This window comes from Apodemus sylvaticus, chromosome 1, assembly GCF_947179515.1.
Source record: "Apodemus sylvaticus chromosome 1, mApoSyl1.1, whole genome shotgun sequence".
In the NCBI taxonomy this organism is placed as follows: domain Eukaryota; kingdom Metazoa; phylum Chordata; class Mammalia; order Rodentia; family Muridae; genus Apodemus; species Apodemus sylvaticus.
The window spans coordinates 187,791,089-187,807,975 of record NC_067472.1 but is presented as its reverse complement, the minus strand read 5'-3'; the positions used below and the strand labels follow the sequence as shown (position 1 = coordinate 187,807,975).

General features: G+C 40.9%; 2 pseudogenes; both read right to left on the bottom strand.

Annotated features, from left to right (window-relative positions):
* Nucleotides 1-2,262: 2,262 nt before the first annotated feature.
* Nucleotides 2,263-16,420, bottom strand: LOC127664703 (cytochrome P450 2B9-like; annotated as a pseudogene).
* LOC127683023 (septin-2-like) lies at nucleotides 6,584-7,759 on the bottom strand (annotated as a pseudogene).
* Nucleotides 16,421-16,887: the final 467 nt, after the last annotated feature.

Sequence of the window (16,887 nt, the reverse complement as noted above, 5' to 3'; positions counted from 1 at the left end):
AGCAGTCAGGTGGAGAGAGAGGCTTCAGCCTGGAAGAGGAGTTGTTGGAACCTCTAGGTCTCTGATCATTGTGAATGGTGATTGCTTCCTCCTTGGTATTTCAAGATGCATGAAGCACCCTGACCTCCCTCTTGCTACCCCTCTCTGACGGTGTCTCTGTTCTGCTGTAGACTTTGCATTGGAGGATGCAGAGCCTGTCTCAGTCTGTTTTCTCCTGAAGCAGAATGCCATAGACTGGGTGATTATGATAGCAGACATTTTTGAAGCAGTTATTTTCAAGAACACACCACCAGTATCTGGCGAGGCCTTTGTTGCTGAACTGTAATATGTCACAGGGTCAAGCAAGTGTGATAAGACTAGGAGAACTAAAAAGGACCCTGAGCACACCCATAGAAGACACACCCCTATAATACTACCATTAATCTATTCACAAAGTGCTGTGGTTAATGGGAGTGGGTCTGTCTCTCAATCATTTGCCTGCTCCTGGGACCCTTTCCCCTCCTGCTAGCTTGCCTCATTCAGCCTTGATATGAGGCTTTGTGCCTAGTCTAATAGCTTCAGGTAATGTGTGTTTGTGTGATATCTCTAGGAATCCTGCTCTTTTCATCGTGCAAACAGAGGAGCAGTGAAATTTGGGGAGGGAGAGGTATGATGTAAAACTGAAAGGAATGGAGGAAGGAGAATAAGTAAAGAGGGAAGAACAAGTAAAAAGAAAAAAGAAGAATGTGAAATATTTCCCATGACTCCATGTGTTTGAATGCTTGATCTCTAATGAACAGCATATTTAAGAAGTTCTCATACACTTTACATGGAAGACTTATCAGAATGAAGTAGATTACTTCAAGGACCTTCTCCCTCCCAGCCTATGTCTCTCCTTCCCAGATGCTACTTTCTTCCCAGCTGCCATGCCTCTTTGCCATGATATTGGCCATAAACAAATCCTTCTGAACATTTGCTTCTGATCAGATATTTAACCATAGTGACAAATACAGGAACTAATGCAGAAAATCAGTACCAGGAGTGGGGTTCTAGAGTGATAAACATCAACTTGCTGTTCCTAGCCTGAAATTCTTTGGTAGCTTGGGCTTCAGCTTTGATATGGGAAATTGTCACTGATCAAATAGCAGCAGACAAGAAAGAATAGAGTGAGAGGGATGCAGAGAAACAGACACACACACACACACACACACACAGAGAGAGACGAAAGAGATAGATATAGTACACACAAATACACAAACAGAGAGAGGCAACTTTGAATTGGAACAAGGGGCAGAAGAAAAGAATTTTTGCCTGCCTGCCCTTATTCTCCCTGGCAAGTTTGTCTAACCTTTCACTTGGTTGATATAAATCCAACTTCTTCTGGATTACAACAGGCACTTAAACACTAGTAACTCTCCAGGCACGTTTCAGGACTGTGGCACTGTATGGGACAGATGTGACTTACAGCCTCATGGATGGACAACTACCTAATTCTCAGCTTTTCTATTATGAACAGTCATTGTTGCACTACACAGCCATGACCTGAAAGCCAGTGTAATAATTCCCTTAGATAGGCTGATAAATAGATAGAAAATTGATTATACACACACACACACACACACACACACACACACACACACACACACAGATTGGCTTATTGATGCTGTCAATACTGTTCCTTTAGAGGAAACTTACTAATGCAAGCATTATTGTGATTCTTGGGAAATTTAAAGAGAAATATATAGGAATCTGAGGTCAGTGTTCAGAAACATGCAGCTCAGGGAGCATGGGCTGAGGAGTGCTTTGCCTAGACAGAAATGCAGGAAAAGGAAGAAGAGAAAGGCTCATGAAGGTGTGTGACTATGGCATATAGGATACAGAAAACTAAGTTGATTATGTGAAGTAAAGGCATGAGTCACCAAAAATCACACACTACTTTGATTCCATTTACCTGAACCATACATATTAAGCACATCTATAGACATAGAATTCAGGCCTTATTCAGAGTCCATTAGCACAGATCACAGAGCATGGGGAGCTGATAAGTGGGGACTGGAGCTGTCAGGAGGAAGAGGGAAGTGACTCACCATGAGATGTGGACTCCAGAAGTCTCTGTTCAAACAAACAGAAAGACAGCTGAACATGCTTTGGTGCTTTGGAGAAGCCACAATAGGAGGAAGACGTGAGCAGCAAACTATGGCCTGGTTTCCAACAGGTCTCTCAGAGGCACAAAGATGGTGCCATTCTCAACAGAACTCAAGACATCTGGCTGTCTCAGTCCAATCAGTGGGCTAAGAGGAAGATCTGGGATACTGGGGGTATTTTTCTAGTACCCTCCTTGGGAGTGAGGTCAACATCCTTAGGAGCTACAGGGCTAGGCATTGAGAAGTTCTGGAGGATGGTAGGGAAGAAAAGGAACAATTTATTGCAGTCAATGCCTTTGCCAAGACAAAGGTGCTTTTCTGTGTGCAGGGAAAGTGAGTCATGTGAGCCTCAGGCCAGTATGCAGCTTATGAAATGTCCCATCCCTAATCAATTTGGACAACTCTGACCATTGCAATGAGTTTAACCTTCAACCTGTAATTCAAATCAGAATGTTAAGAGATTTCCAAACCTGAAAGAATTGGTGCAAGGGCCTGTGAGATGCCTTAGAATGGGCAGGAGCCTGCCGCCAGTCCTGAGAACATGAGCTCAATCCCCTGGACCCACATGGTGGAAGGAGAGACTCCCCCACACACATACAAACACACACCACAGTGCATATGTCTACACATGCAAATGCATATACATAAAATGAAGGGCAAATTGTTGTTGAATGTCTCATAGTTGCTTTTGACAGATTTGCAGCTTTTGTTAGATTACCAGAGTTCTTCTTCCACAATTGTAAAAATCCACTTAGACTAGGTACAAAGTGTGTTTGTGCACACATCTATAATGCAAGATCTTTAGTGTCCCTCTTTTCTCATAAGTGGAGATTGATACCAATCTCATAGGGCTGCCCTATGGGAAAGGGTACTGTTTAGAAAGAATCCTATATGTTTTAGACCTGGAGGCACAAGCTTGTAATCCTAGCACTTAGGAGACTGATGTAGGAAGATGATGAGTTCATCTGGGCTACATAGCAAGAGCTCTCTGTCTCTCATCTTTCTCTGTCCCTTTGGTCTCTCACCACCCCCTCTCTTTCTCTGATATTGTTCTACACCTTGAGATTAATGAGCTTGAATGAGCAAGTTCAGAAACACAACAGTTCAGGCAATTGAGAATAGTGCACATGAAGATATACACTAGATTCTCAGAGGAATGAAGAGCCCTTGCTGGTTTGTAACCTCAGGCATGGAGCACCATAGAGCAATGGGAGCCTGAAATCAAATGCACAGGCACCACAGCCTGTTCTCTACATCAGATTCTTTATCTGCAACTGACTGCCTTGGGCCTCCAGGTTCAGCAGGGATTTCCCAGCAACCTCTGTGCCTTGTAGGTTGTTAGAAAAATTTCCCTGTGTGGGTGTATTTAGAAAAGTTCCCTATCTCTTTGGGCATCTCCTTTCTAGAATTTGGATGACATGAGTTTAGTAATTTATAGAGTAGCTCTCAGAGATGATTTTCCTAGAACTGGTTTTGTGACCTAAATTTTTCCAGAACAGCTTCATGACTTATTTCAGTCTGTCTCCATCCTTCCATCGTTCCCCTCTCTGTCCATCATTCTCTCCACAAACCTTGTCTGTACCTATCAGCACTACATGTCTTTTTATCTTTTCTCTCTGTTTATGTCTTTTCTCAATTCCCTAGATACCATCTTAACCACCCCCTTTCTTTGTCTAAGGACATTTTGTCACACGTTCCTTCTCCGTTCTCCCTCTTATTCCTTCATCATTTTCTTGTTGGGTTCTCCAACTTCCTTTTCTGTTCTCCCGTCTCTTCCTGTCTGGTTCATCATCTTTCTTCTGTCTCCTGCTCATTCCCTAGTTCTCCTAAAATGTCTCCTTTTGTTGGAGCTGCCTTGTCTCTCTTGGTGTGCCTCTCTTTGTTGGCATCTCCTTTAATGCCCTTGCTTCTCTATTGTTAATTTATCTTTGTCTTTTTGTTTCACATGACTTGCCTTTCCAATCTTGGAACTATTCTATGAACAATTAAATTTTTATCTCAATGCCCTATGTGTCTCTAACTCCAAAGATAAAATATGAAAGAGGCTATTTATTATACCAGACAGAGCCAGGAGCAGGGCTGAGCCCAGGGTCACTGAAGTCACTAATACTCAAGACTAGACAGTTAACTGAGACATGGCTCAGCAGGAGAACACTTGCCTAAAATCCCTCAGTGAGGGATGGGGGCAAAGGGGATCTTCTAGATACCTAGAGGATCAGCAGTAAAGGATCTTCTAGAATGCATCAGGGAGGGGCTGGAAGTGTGTACTGCTTGTAAGAAAACTTGCTTAAAACAACACTGCCCTGGGTTCCATTCCTAACCTGAGGATTGTGGCAAGGGAAGGGGTTGGTGACCAAAGTCTATAGAACCATTTCTGCAACATCCATTTCTCCAATAGAAAAGAAACCAAAACACAAAGTTTCCATGTTTACAGCTTTTTTTATTCCATTTTATTAGATATTTTCCTTTTTAAAAATATCCAAACAATAGTGTTTTATTGAAAAAGGGTTAATTTAAATGGATACAAAGTTGAAAGTGAAATGTTTTCAAAATACATTTCTACAAGTACAAGTTACTTCTTAGTGAAAGAACAAGTATTTGTTAGCAGAAGCGGCAAAACTGAAGGGGATTAGACCTGTGGCTGCAAGACCTCACAATGCACACTGCCACCCTTAGGTGTCAGCTGGCCCCAAGTGGCACGCTTAACTCAAACACGAGACTCACACTGAATGCTTGAGAATTCCTTCATTTTTTGCTTGTTTTTGTTTTTAAATCTTTCTCCAATAAAATTAATGTCAAAATAAGCCACACAAAGGACTGCACAGGTACACTCTGAAGTCATTGATGTTTTTCTTAGGGGCAACATGAGCCAATGTATTTTTCCTTGTAATGTATAAATAACCATTTTAAGCTTCACCTGATTGGCACTATTGATTTTTGGCCTGAATTAAATGTAAATTCTCGTCTCATCATCAATCAAGCCCTTCCTCCTGCAGCAAATGAGAGCACCCAGCTAGCACCAGCTTTGCTTCCCACACCCTGCCCGTTCACCTGTCCCCCTCTTTCTAAGGCCACTGACTGACATTAGTCATGGTAGAAGAGGAAAGTGCCAGAATATAAACCAGGCATGATTCTGCTCACCGCCTGCCTGGGGCACAGATCTGAGCAGACTTTCATCCATGCCATGAAGACATTTATACTACACAAACTGAAGGAAATGACGGCCTGAACACAGATGAGACCATCTGCACAGAAAAACCCGCACTGCTATTATCCTTTCAATAGAAGAAACACTGGAAAGGGGAAGAGTTAGAGGAAACCAGGAAACCCTGGCATTTATTTGGGCTTTAAGTGGCATTTTGTGCAAGAGCACCTACCACCCAGTCACAAGCCTGGGTTTGGATCCAGGCCAGCCAAGGACTAGGATTTCCACTTCTATGGCCAACCCTTTGCACCTAGTTGTAGAAAGTATGTTAAAGTGTAGTAAAAAATATAAACATTTTGGTTTCTTTAAAAAAGCATTGCCTTTTTAGTTGAGTAAAAAGTTTACTGACTAATCCTTATAGAGTCTTGTTACAATATGAAGCTGGAGCTCATAGCTGCTTTGGTTCTCTCCATGGCTTAGCATAATCAGCATCCACAGGATAAAAGTCCTTGTAGTGAGCTTTCTCTACAGAAGTTTGAAAATTATCTGGTACTAGAATACAGAGCTCTTAAAATTCAACCCCAAAATCCTCCCCTTTAAAAGCTTTTTAAGTATAAACGTGTATCTCACGAGATAACTCTCTTCTGTTCTACCTGGTTAACTGATAATTGTGCAGATGAATTAACCAAACGATCAATAGCACCAAAATTGGCTTTAGGGGTTCTGTACAAATGCAAAGTTAGCAGTGCGACTTCATTCTAATAAGCAAATATCTTGCAACCAAGTGTGCACAACCACTTCTGTCACAGGTGCAACATGCCCACCACGCAGAAACATTCTGAGCAAACAAAAAAGTCTAGATAGACATCAAAGAGTATTTGTCAGTTATTAGTCAGGTCATCTATATTGAAGAAATTCACTATTAAGAGTATACTTGTTGACTGATTCTTAGAAATAAATTCTAGCAGTGGTTCAGGAGGAATAAAATATCAGAGTTTTCCTCACAAAATTTAAAGTGTAACATAGCAATGAAATATAAATGTTAAAAGTACTTCATACCGAAGAGAGTTGGGGAGGGTGGGGCAGAGAAAGAAGGAAAAGAAAAAAGAATCAAACCAAAAATCAAAACCATCAAATGTTAAAAAGCAACCCTATCTGCCCAAGTAAACCCAAAATAAAGCAAATGAAATCCTCAGACATAAGTACTTCAATGTGGATGGGTACCCTTTCACAGGGCTAAGAAACTTGGAGTTGTACCACTTATCAGGCAGAATTTTTTTTTTATCCAAAGTGTTTCCAATACAAAAAGTCCACTTCACACATGGTGCCCGAGAGTCCCGCTGTCACTGTCACCACCCTGCCTCTGCCTCTGCCTCTGCATCTGCCTCTGCCTCTGCCTCTGCCTCTGCATCTGTGCTTGCATCCTTGCAATCATCTCTTGCATGTGATGAATCTCAGTCTCCTTTCCCAGCAAGATCTGGTGTTTATTCATGTTCTCATTGTCTACTTTCCTGCCCCCTCTCTTCAGCCTCCCAGATCAGAAGCTTTTTGTAGTGAAGGTCTTGGGTCACTTCCTGTAGGTCCTGCATGTGGGTGATGAGTGTTGTTCTCCGCTTCAGAGAGTCATTGTGTTCTGCGTTCTCCACCTCTACAACACCCCACGGTTAGATACACCTCTAACTTTCTTGTCTTTGGCTTCAATCAGCTGGCTGAATGGGATACTGGCCTTGAGGATTCTAGTCTGACTCTGCATCAGGCAAGTGATAGATTTTAATGCCATACTCTTCACTTTCATCCAAAATACTTTTTTTTTTAAATTTATTTTCTATATTCTTTGTTTATATTCTAAAAGCTTTCCCCTTTCCCAGTTCCCCCCATAAGCCCATAAGCCCCCCTTATGTCCCATAAGCCACTCACACTCTTTCAGAGTTAGAGTGTCAGCTTTCACAATGACAGGCACAATGTTCCTCTTATTGTGTATCGCTTTCATACATGCAACATCTAAGGGCTTCAGTCCATGTCCGAAAGGTGAAATGAAGTAGAAGCAGCAATGTACCCTGTTATCAATGATGTGCCACCTGTTCACTCAACTCTCATCATGTAGGTAGCATTCGAACTGCTCATCAATGTACAAGATAACTGCCTCGAAACAATCCCTGCAGTTGATGACATCCCCATACCCAGGCGTGTCCACTACTGTAAGCTGTAGCTTACACCCTGCTTTTCAGTCTAAACAGTCAAAGTCTCTATCTGGACAGTTCTTTCAATTTTTGCTGCAGATCCAGGTATATCTTTCAGGGTAGAGATCAGTCAGGAATAAGCTGTTTACGAGAGTTGATTTTCCTAGACCAGATTCACCAACCACCATCAGGGTGAACTCAAACCCCCTTTTCAGTAATTTTCAGTGAACTTGATTGGGAAGAATTGCAAATCCAACATACCTAGGAGTTTCTGGATCTATAAACTGAGTTGGTTGTTGCTTAGACATCTTTCTTGAATTTTCTGTCCACTAACTCACAGAGGAATACTCATCAGGCTACAGGACAAACCTGCTTCACCCAGCAGCCTTCACAAACAAATTGCATTATTACGCCATCCCACCCTTGCCAACCAGATATTTTCTTTATTTCCATTTCAAATGTTATTCCCATTTCCTGGTTTCCCCTCTGAAAACCCCCTATCCCACCACCCCTCCCATTGCTTATCAACCCCCTCTCCTGCTTTCCTGACATGGCATTCCCTTTCACAGGAACAAGGGCCTCTTCTTTCTCCTCCTTCTCCACCTCTTTCTCCTCTTCCATCTCCTCCCCTCCTTCTTATTTCTACTTCATACTCAAATACTTAACAAACCATGACCAATAACAATCACCCACACACCAACGACCCAGCCTCTCAGTGCCCTAGCATTTATGCACCGCCTTAAAAGTCCACAGAAAAGAAGCCAGGTGTCCCTCAACAGAGGAATTGATAGAAAAATGTGGTATATTTACACAATGGAGTACTAGTCAGCCATCAGAAACAATGAATTCATGAAATTCTTAGACAAATATATGGAGCTGGAGAACATCATACTAAGTGAGGCAACCCAGTGTCAAAAGATCAATCATGGTATGCACTCACTGGTAAGTGGATATTAGCCTAGAAATGTGGAATACCCAAGACATAATCCACATATTAAATGATGTCCAAGAGGAATGAAGGAGTAGCCCCTGGTTCTGGAAAGACTCAGTGCAGCAGTATAGAGGAATACCAGAACAGGGAAGTGGGAAGGGGTGGATGGGAGAATAGGGGGAGGGAAGAGGGCTTATGGGACTTTCAGGGAATGGGGAAACAGAAAAGGGGAAATTATTTGAAATGTAAACAAAAATATATCAAATAAATAAAATAATAAAGGGAAAAGAAGTCCACAGAATTCCAAATGTCATATAATCACAGGAACTATCTGCAGTTGGCAAAATCATGCCAAACCACAGTTCATTCCTGTGAAAAAATCTGATGCAGCCCTATATCCCACACATGGGATTCAAACAAAAACACATTCCCGTATTTCTGTGTTTTTCAAAGAATCAAAAACTCCAAAATTGTCACCACAGAGGCCTGTTCCCCTTGCTCCACATCCTTGCCAGCCTGAGCTGTCACTTGTGTTATTGATCTTAGCCTTTCTGACATGTGCAAGATAGACCTAGAAAGGTTATGAATAGACAAAATAGGCATACAGGAATCTCCCTGGGAAAGTAAAACACAACAGATTATATGGGTGGACTAGTTACAGCAGAGGAAACAGGAATGGAAGGATCAGATAGGGAGGGAAGATGGATTTGAGAGAGAGAGTGAGAGAGAGTGAGACAGAGAGAGAGAGAGAGAGAGAGAGAGAGAGAGAGAGAGAGAGAGAGAGAGAGAGAGAGAGAGAGAGAGCTTGGAATCCACAGGTCTAAATGGGATGTCTCCATCAAATCCTTCCCCTCTGAGCTCAGGGAACCTAAGGTAGAGGAGATGGAAAATGTAGAAGAGGAGAGGATATGGAGGACACCAGCAGACCAAAGCCTTTAAATCTCCATGATCAGTTCAGTATTACCCTGGGATTTCTGCGTGTGAGAGGGAGTGGGTCTCTGATTCCTGAGCCTTCCCTTGAGCACTTTCCCTTCTGTTGGTTTGCACTGTTCAAGTGCAATGCAATAAGTTTTTGTTTTATTGTATTTTATCGTGTTATGGCTTGTTCTTATCTTGTAGAAGCCTGATATTTTCTAATAAGTGGATCCAGTTGGGAGAGGAGGTGGGGAGGAACTGGGAGGAGTAGTTGAAAGGATACTGTTACCAGGATATACTGTGTGAGAAAAGAGTCTATTTGTGACAATAGGGAAAAAAGAAAGAAAAAAAACATAAGACTAAGGGATACAATTAATGAATTTGATGCAACTAAAAAGAATCGATGAGTTATTTTGGTCATTACAGTTTCTAAAGCAAAGAAGTCATCTTCTGCTATTTTTAGGACTTTGTATAGGAACTACTGGTTGGATGTAAGGATGTCTTGGGCTTTCTGACAACAGAATACTCTGTGCTCCTCTCTCCTTTATTAATCTGTTATTTATTTCTGGAGCAGCGGTGGAAACCTGCCTTTGCACTGAGCTCATTTTGTTCTCTGTAAAGATTCTCTTTAGTTGAGCATATAAACATGATTAAAGACAAATGTTTTCATTTAGTGAAAAAGATTTTCTCCTAATTATAAAAGAAAAAGGGTAATGAGAGCTGGAGAGATGGCTCAGTGGTTAAGCGCACTGGCTGCTCTTCTAGAGGACCTCAGTTCAATTCCCAGCACATGGTGGCTCACAACTATCTCTAGCTCCAATTTTAGGGACTGTGGACATACATTCAGACAGAACACTGTGTACAATACATACATACATACATACATACATACATACATACATACATACATATTCAAAAAAAGAAAGAAAATTAATTTACCCAGATTAAGAGGCTTTTAGACACATCCCCAAATTCCTTCTGACTAGGATACTTCTTTAATTTAATTCATGAGTCCCCACATGGGGTTACAGCTAGAGTTAATAGGTTGGTTAGACACAGCAGCTGGGATAGACTTAGTAAACAGGGATCTATTGCTGTTTGTGACCCAGAGGGTAGGACTGCCCTCTGTTGTATGGGGAAGGAATCACAGATCTGTTTCACCTGTGGAGAAGGGGAGAAAAGCTTCACTGTTCTTCAGTGCCCCATTGGCATCCAGGAAGTGCTCAGGATTGAAGGTGTCCTGATTGTTCAAGGTCATCCTGGTTGCTCAAGGATCTGAACTAGGATGGGGTACATCTCAGTGTTCTAGGAGATGTTACAAGATATTAAGATGGTAACATGCTCTGACTCCATTATGGAAAACAGTCAGTCCCTAAGAAACACGGAATGCGAAGAAACCACAAACAAGACGAGGTTTATGATTAGGAGAGCGGAGTATGATCATGGAGTAGCGATGAGGAATCATAGCTGGTCTCATCTTGGGGAGCTGGCAACCTTGGAACAGTGTGTCTTTGGTGACTCTGTGTGATAGACCTGAAAGTCTCTCAATCTCGTGGATGATCGCATCAGTGTATGGTATTTTGGAGCAGTCATCAAGGGCTGGTAGCCAGTGTGAGCTGATCATCTGATCAATCTCCTTTTGGACTTTCTCTACACAGAAAAAGAAGACAATAGACAGTGCCCCCTTTTCGGAGGCAATGAACAGTGACCCTGCTTTATGGGATCCAATAACCCAGGAACAGTTCAGAGCAAGGAGACTCTGCTGAGAAAGACACAGTGCCCTCTTGGGTACACACACCTGTGCTTCTCTCAAGCACCTATCTCTCCAACCATGCTTAGAGGATGTCACAGTCTCTTTTCAATAAGCACCAGCTTTGCTTGTTAAAGAGATTAAAGGAAACCCCCAATAAGGAGTAGATCTAGTCATATGGCCAAGGTACATTTAAATATATTCTGAGTCGGAGTCCTATTTTTGAGGTCATGGGACTGGGAGGAAAGACCACACTTAAGTTCTAAAATGGTGACCAACATGAGGCAATTAGAACCCAAGCTTACAGCCTTAAAAAGCCGAGGAAAAGGTAGAGAAAAGCTTCTGGTCACCATTTGCACCAGGGAGCCAGACAGCTCTACCTCCCTCTGGGCACTGCCCACCAGGAGAGAGTGATCTCCCAGCAGTGCTTTCACTTCTGGGCACAGAGGTGAGATCTCCACTTTTTCTTCACTGTCTTTGGATCTTCACTCCAAAGCTGTCTGGAGTGGAAGAGCTAGGAGTGCACAGAGCATACAGTCAGTGGAGCAGCTGGGACAGGAGCCTCTAGTGACCATCTGCACCTGGGAGCAGAGTGGCTCCATAGCCAACTGCACACAGATCCTAACAGAAGAGAGTTGGTCTCCCAGGAGTGATGACACAGGTTTACAGGCCCACGGGAGGGACAAACTCCAGCCAAAGACAGCAAGACCAACTAACACCAGAGATAACCACATGGAAAAAGGCAAGTGCAAGAACCCTACCAACAAAAGCCAAGGCTACTTGGCAACATCAGAACCCAGTTCTCCTATCACAGCAAGTACTGGATACCCCCAACACACTGGAAAAGCAAGAGTTGTATTTAAAATCACATCTCATGATGCTGATAGAGGACTTTAAGAAGAATATAAATAATTCCCTTGAAGAAATACAGGAGAACACAGTTAAACAGGTAGAAGCCCTTAAACAATTACAGGAAATCACAACCAAAACAGGTGGAGGAACTGAAGAAAACCATCCCAGATCTAAAAATGGAAGATGAAATAATAAATAAATCAAAAAGGGAGACAACCATGGAGATAGAATACCCAGGAAAGAGATCAGGAGTCATAGATGTGAGCATCAGCAACAGAATACAAGAGATAGAAGAGAGAATCTCGACAGGCAGGTACAGTCAAGAGCATAAGGCACACCGAGTGTCAGAACAACTGGAACAGGGTCTGCCAGGGCCCCACCTGCACCCAGGAGCTGGACAATGCTACAGCACTCTGTGCCAGGGGAGAGCTAGTCACCCAGGAGTGCTGAGATAGGCTTGCAGGCACACAGCTGGGACAAGCACCAGCCAGAGACAGCAGGATCAACTAACAACAGAGATAACCAGTTGATGAAAGGCAAATGTAGGGATGTTACTTACAGAAATCAAGGCAACATGGTACCATCTGAACCAAATTCTCCCACAACAGCAAGTCTTGGATGCCCCAACACACCAGAAAAGAAAGATTTGGATTTAAAATCACAGCTCATACTGCTGATAGAGGACTTCAAGAGGGACATAAATATCTCCCTTAAAGAAATATGGGAGAACACAGGTAAACAGGTAGAAGCCCTTAAAGAATTACAGGAAAGCACAATAAAAAAGATGAAGGAATTGAACAAAAACATCCAGGATCTAAAAATAGAGGCGGAAACAACAAAGAAATCACAAAGGGAAACAACTCTGGACATAGAAAACCTAGGAAAGAAGTCAGGAGTCATGATACAAGCATCACCAACAGAATACAAGAGATAGAAGAAAGAATCTCAGATTCAGAAGATATCATGGAAAGCATTGACACAACAGTCAAAGAAAATTCAAAATGCAAATAGCTCTGGACCCAAAACATCCATGAATTCTGGGACAAAATGAGAAGACCAAACCTAAAGATTATAGGTATAGAAGAGAGTGAAGATTTCCAACTTAAAGGGCCAGTAAATGTCTTCAACAAAATTATAGAAGAAAGTGTCCCTAACCTAAAGAAATGCCTATGAACATACAAGAAGCCTACAGAACTCCAAATATATTGGGCCAGAAATGAAATGCCTCCTGTCACATAATAATCAAAACATTAAATGCACTAAAGAAAGAAAGAATATTAATAGCAGTAAGGGGAAAAGGTCACGTAACATATAAAGGTAGACCTATCAGAATTACACCAGAATTCTCACCAGAGACTATGAAAGCCAGAAGATCCTGGGCAGATGTCATACAAGACCCTAAGGGAGCACAAATGCCAACCCAGTCTGCTATACCCAGCAAATCTCTCAGTTACCATAAATGGAGAAACCAAGGTATTCCATGACAAAATACCATAGATCGAGAAGCCAAGGTATTCCATGACAAAACCAAATTTACACAATATCTTTCCACAAATCCAGCCTTTCAAAGGATAATGAATGGAAAACACCAACAAAAGGAGAGAAACTACACACTAGAAAAAGCAAGAAATTAGTCTTCTTTTAACAAACCAAAAAGAAGACAGCCACACAAACATAACTCCACCTTTAATAACAAAAATAACAGGAAGAAACAATCACTTCTCCTTAATATCTCTTAATATCAATGGACTCAGTTCTCCAATAAAAAGATATGGACTAACAGACTGGATACATAAGCAGGACCCAACATTTTGCTGCATACAGGAAACCCAACTCATGCACAAAGACAAACACCACCTTAGAGTAAAAGGCTGGAAGACAATTTTCCAAGCAAATGGTCCCAAGAAACAAGCTGGTGTAGCCATCCTAATATAAAATAAAATCAACTTTCAACCTAAAGTAATAAAAAAGATAAGGAAGGACACTTCATACTCATCAAAGGAAAAAATATACCAAGATGAAATCTCAATTCTGAACATATATTCTCCAAGTACAAGAGTACCCATACTCATAAAAGAAACTTTAATAAAGCTCAAAGAGCACATTGCACCCACCCCACACAATAATAGTGGGGAACTTCAACACCCCACACTCTTCAATGGACAGATCATGGAAACACAAGCTAAACAGAGAAACAATGAAACTAACAGAAGTTATGAACAAAATGGATTTAACAGATATCTATAGAACATTTTATCCTAAAACAAAAGAACATACCTTCTTCTAAGCACCACACAGTACCTTTTCCAAAACTGACCATATACTCGGTCACAAAACAGACCTCAGCAGATATAAGAAGACTGATATAATTCCATGCTACCTATCAGATCACCATGGACTAAGGCTTGTTTTAAATAAAAGCAACAACAACAGAAAGCCCGCATGCACATAGAAACTGAACAACACTCTACTCAATGATAACTTGGTCAAAGAAGAAATAAAGAAAGAAATAAAAGACTTTTTAGAATTTAATGAAAACAAAGGCACAACATACCCAAACTTATGGGACACAATGAGAGCAGTGCTAAGGGGAAAATTCACAGCTCTGAGTGCCTCCAAAAAGAAACTAGAGAGAGCATACACTAACAGCTTAACAGCACAGTTGAAGGCTCTAGAACAAAACGAAGCAAATACACCCAAGAGAAGTAGATGGCAGGAAATCAACTCAGGGCTGAAATCAACCAAAGAGAAACAAAAAGAACTATACAAAGAATCAACCAAACCAGGAGCTGGCTCTTTGAAAATAACTAATCATATTGATAAACCCTTAGCCAAACCAACCAGAGGGCACAGAAACAGTAATCAAATCAGCAAAATCAGAAATTCAAAGAGAGACATAACAACAGAAACTGAGGAAATCCAAAAAATCATCAGATCCTACTATAAAAGCCTATATTCAACAAAAGTGGAAAATCTAGAGGAAATGGACAATTTTCTAGACAGATACCAGGTACCAAAGTTAAACCAGGATCAGATAGACCATCTAAACAGTCCCATAACCCTTAAAGAAATAGAAGTAGCCATTAATAGTCTCCCAACCAAAAAAAAACTCAGGACCAGATGGTTTTAGTGCAGAATTCTATCAGATCTTCAAAGGAGACCTAACATCAAAACTCTTCAAAGCATTGCACAAAGTAGAAACAGAAGGAACACTACCAAACTCATTCTATGAAGTCACAATTACTCTGATACCAAAACCACACAAAGTTCCAACAAATAAAGAGAACTTTCGACCAATTTCCCTTATGAATATTGATGCAAAAATACTCAATAAAATTCCTGCCTACCCAAAATGACCATGCACCATGATGAAGTAGGCTTCATCCCGGGGATGCAGGGATGGTTCAATGGAAATCTATCAATGTAATCCTCTATATAAACAAACTCAAAGAACAAAAACACATGATCATTTCATTAGATGCGGAGAATGCATTTGACAAAATCCAACACCTCTTCATGATAAAAGTCTTAGAAAGATCAGGAATTCAAGGCCCATATGTAAACATAGTAAAAGCAATATACAGCAAATCAGTAGCCAACATCAAAATAAATGGCAAGAAACTAGAAGTATTCCCACTGAAATTAGAGACTAGACAAAGCTCTCCACTCTCTCCCTACCTGTTCAATATAGCACTCGAAGTCATAGCCAGTGTAATTAAACAACAAAAGGAGGTCAAAGGGATTCAAATTGGAAAGGAAGAAGTCAAAATATCACTATTTTCAGATGATATGATAGTATACTTGTGTGACCCCAAAAATTCCACTAGAGAACTCCTAAACCTGATGAACAACTTTAGTAAAGTGGCTGAATATAAAATTTACTCAAACAAATCAGTAATCTTCTTAGACTCAAAGGATAAAGAGGCTGAGAAATTAATTAGGGAAATGACACCCTTCACAATAATCACAAATAATATAAAATACCTTGGTTTGACTCTAACCAAGTAAGTGAAAGATTTGCATGAAAAGAACTTCAAGTCCCTGAAGAAATAATTTGAATATCTCAAAAGACGGAAAGATATCCCATGCTCATGGATTGGCAGGGTTAACATAGTAAAAATGGCCATCTTGCCTAAAGCAATCTACAGAATCAATGCAACCCCAATCAAAATTCCAGCTCAATTCTTCATAGAGTTAGAAAATAAAATTTCCAAATTTTTCTGGAATAACAAAACCCCCAGGATAATAAAAACTATTCTCATGAATAAAAGAACTTCTGGTGGAATCATTGTCCCTGACCTCAAGTTCTAGTACAGAGCAATAGTGTTAAAAACTGCATGGTATTCATACAGAAACAGGCAAGAAGATCAATGGAATAGAATTAAAGACACAGAAATGAACCCACACACCTATGGTCACTCAATCTTTGACAAAGGAGCTAAAATGATCCAGTGGAAAAAAGCATTTTCAACAGGTGCTGGGTCAACTGGCAGTCAACATGTAGAAAGATGCAAACTCACCCATCCTTATCTCCCTGTATAAAGCTCAAGTCCAAGGATAAAGGACCTCCACATAAAACCAGATACACTCAATCTAATAGAAGAGAAGTTGGGGAAGAACCTGGAGCACATGGGCACGGGGAACATTTCCTGAATAGAACACCAATGGCTTATGCTCTAAGATCAAGAATTGACAAATGGGACCCCATAAAATTGCAAAGCTTCTGGAAAGCAAAAGACACTGTTTTTTTTTGGACAAAATGGCAACAAACAGATTGGGAAAAGATCTTTACCAATCCTACATCTGATAGAGAGCTAATATCCAATATATACAAAGAACTCAATAAGTTAGATTCCAGAGAACCAAATAACCCTATTAAAAATGGGGTACAGAGCTAAACAAAGAATTCTCAATGGAGGAATACTGGATGGCTGAGAAACACCTAAAGAAATGTTCAACATCCTTAATCATCAGGGAAATTCAAATGGAAA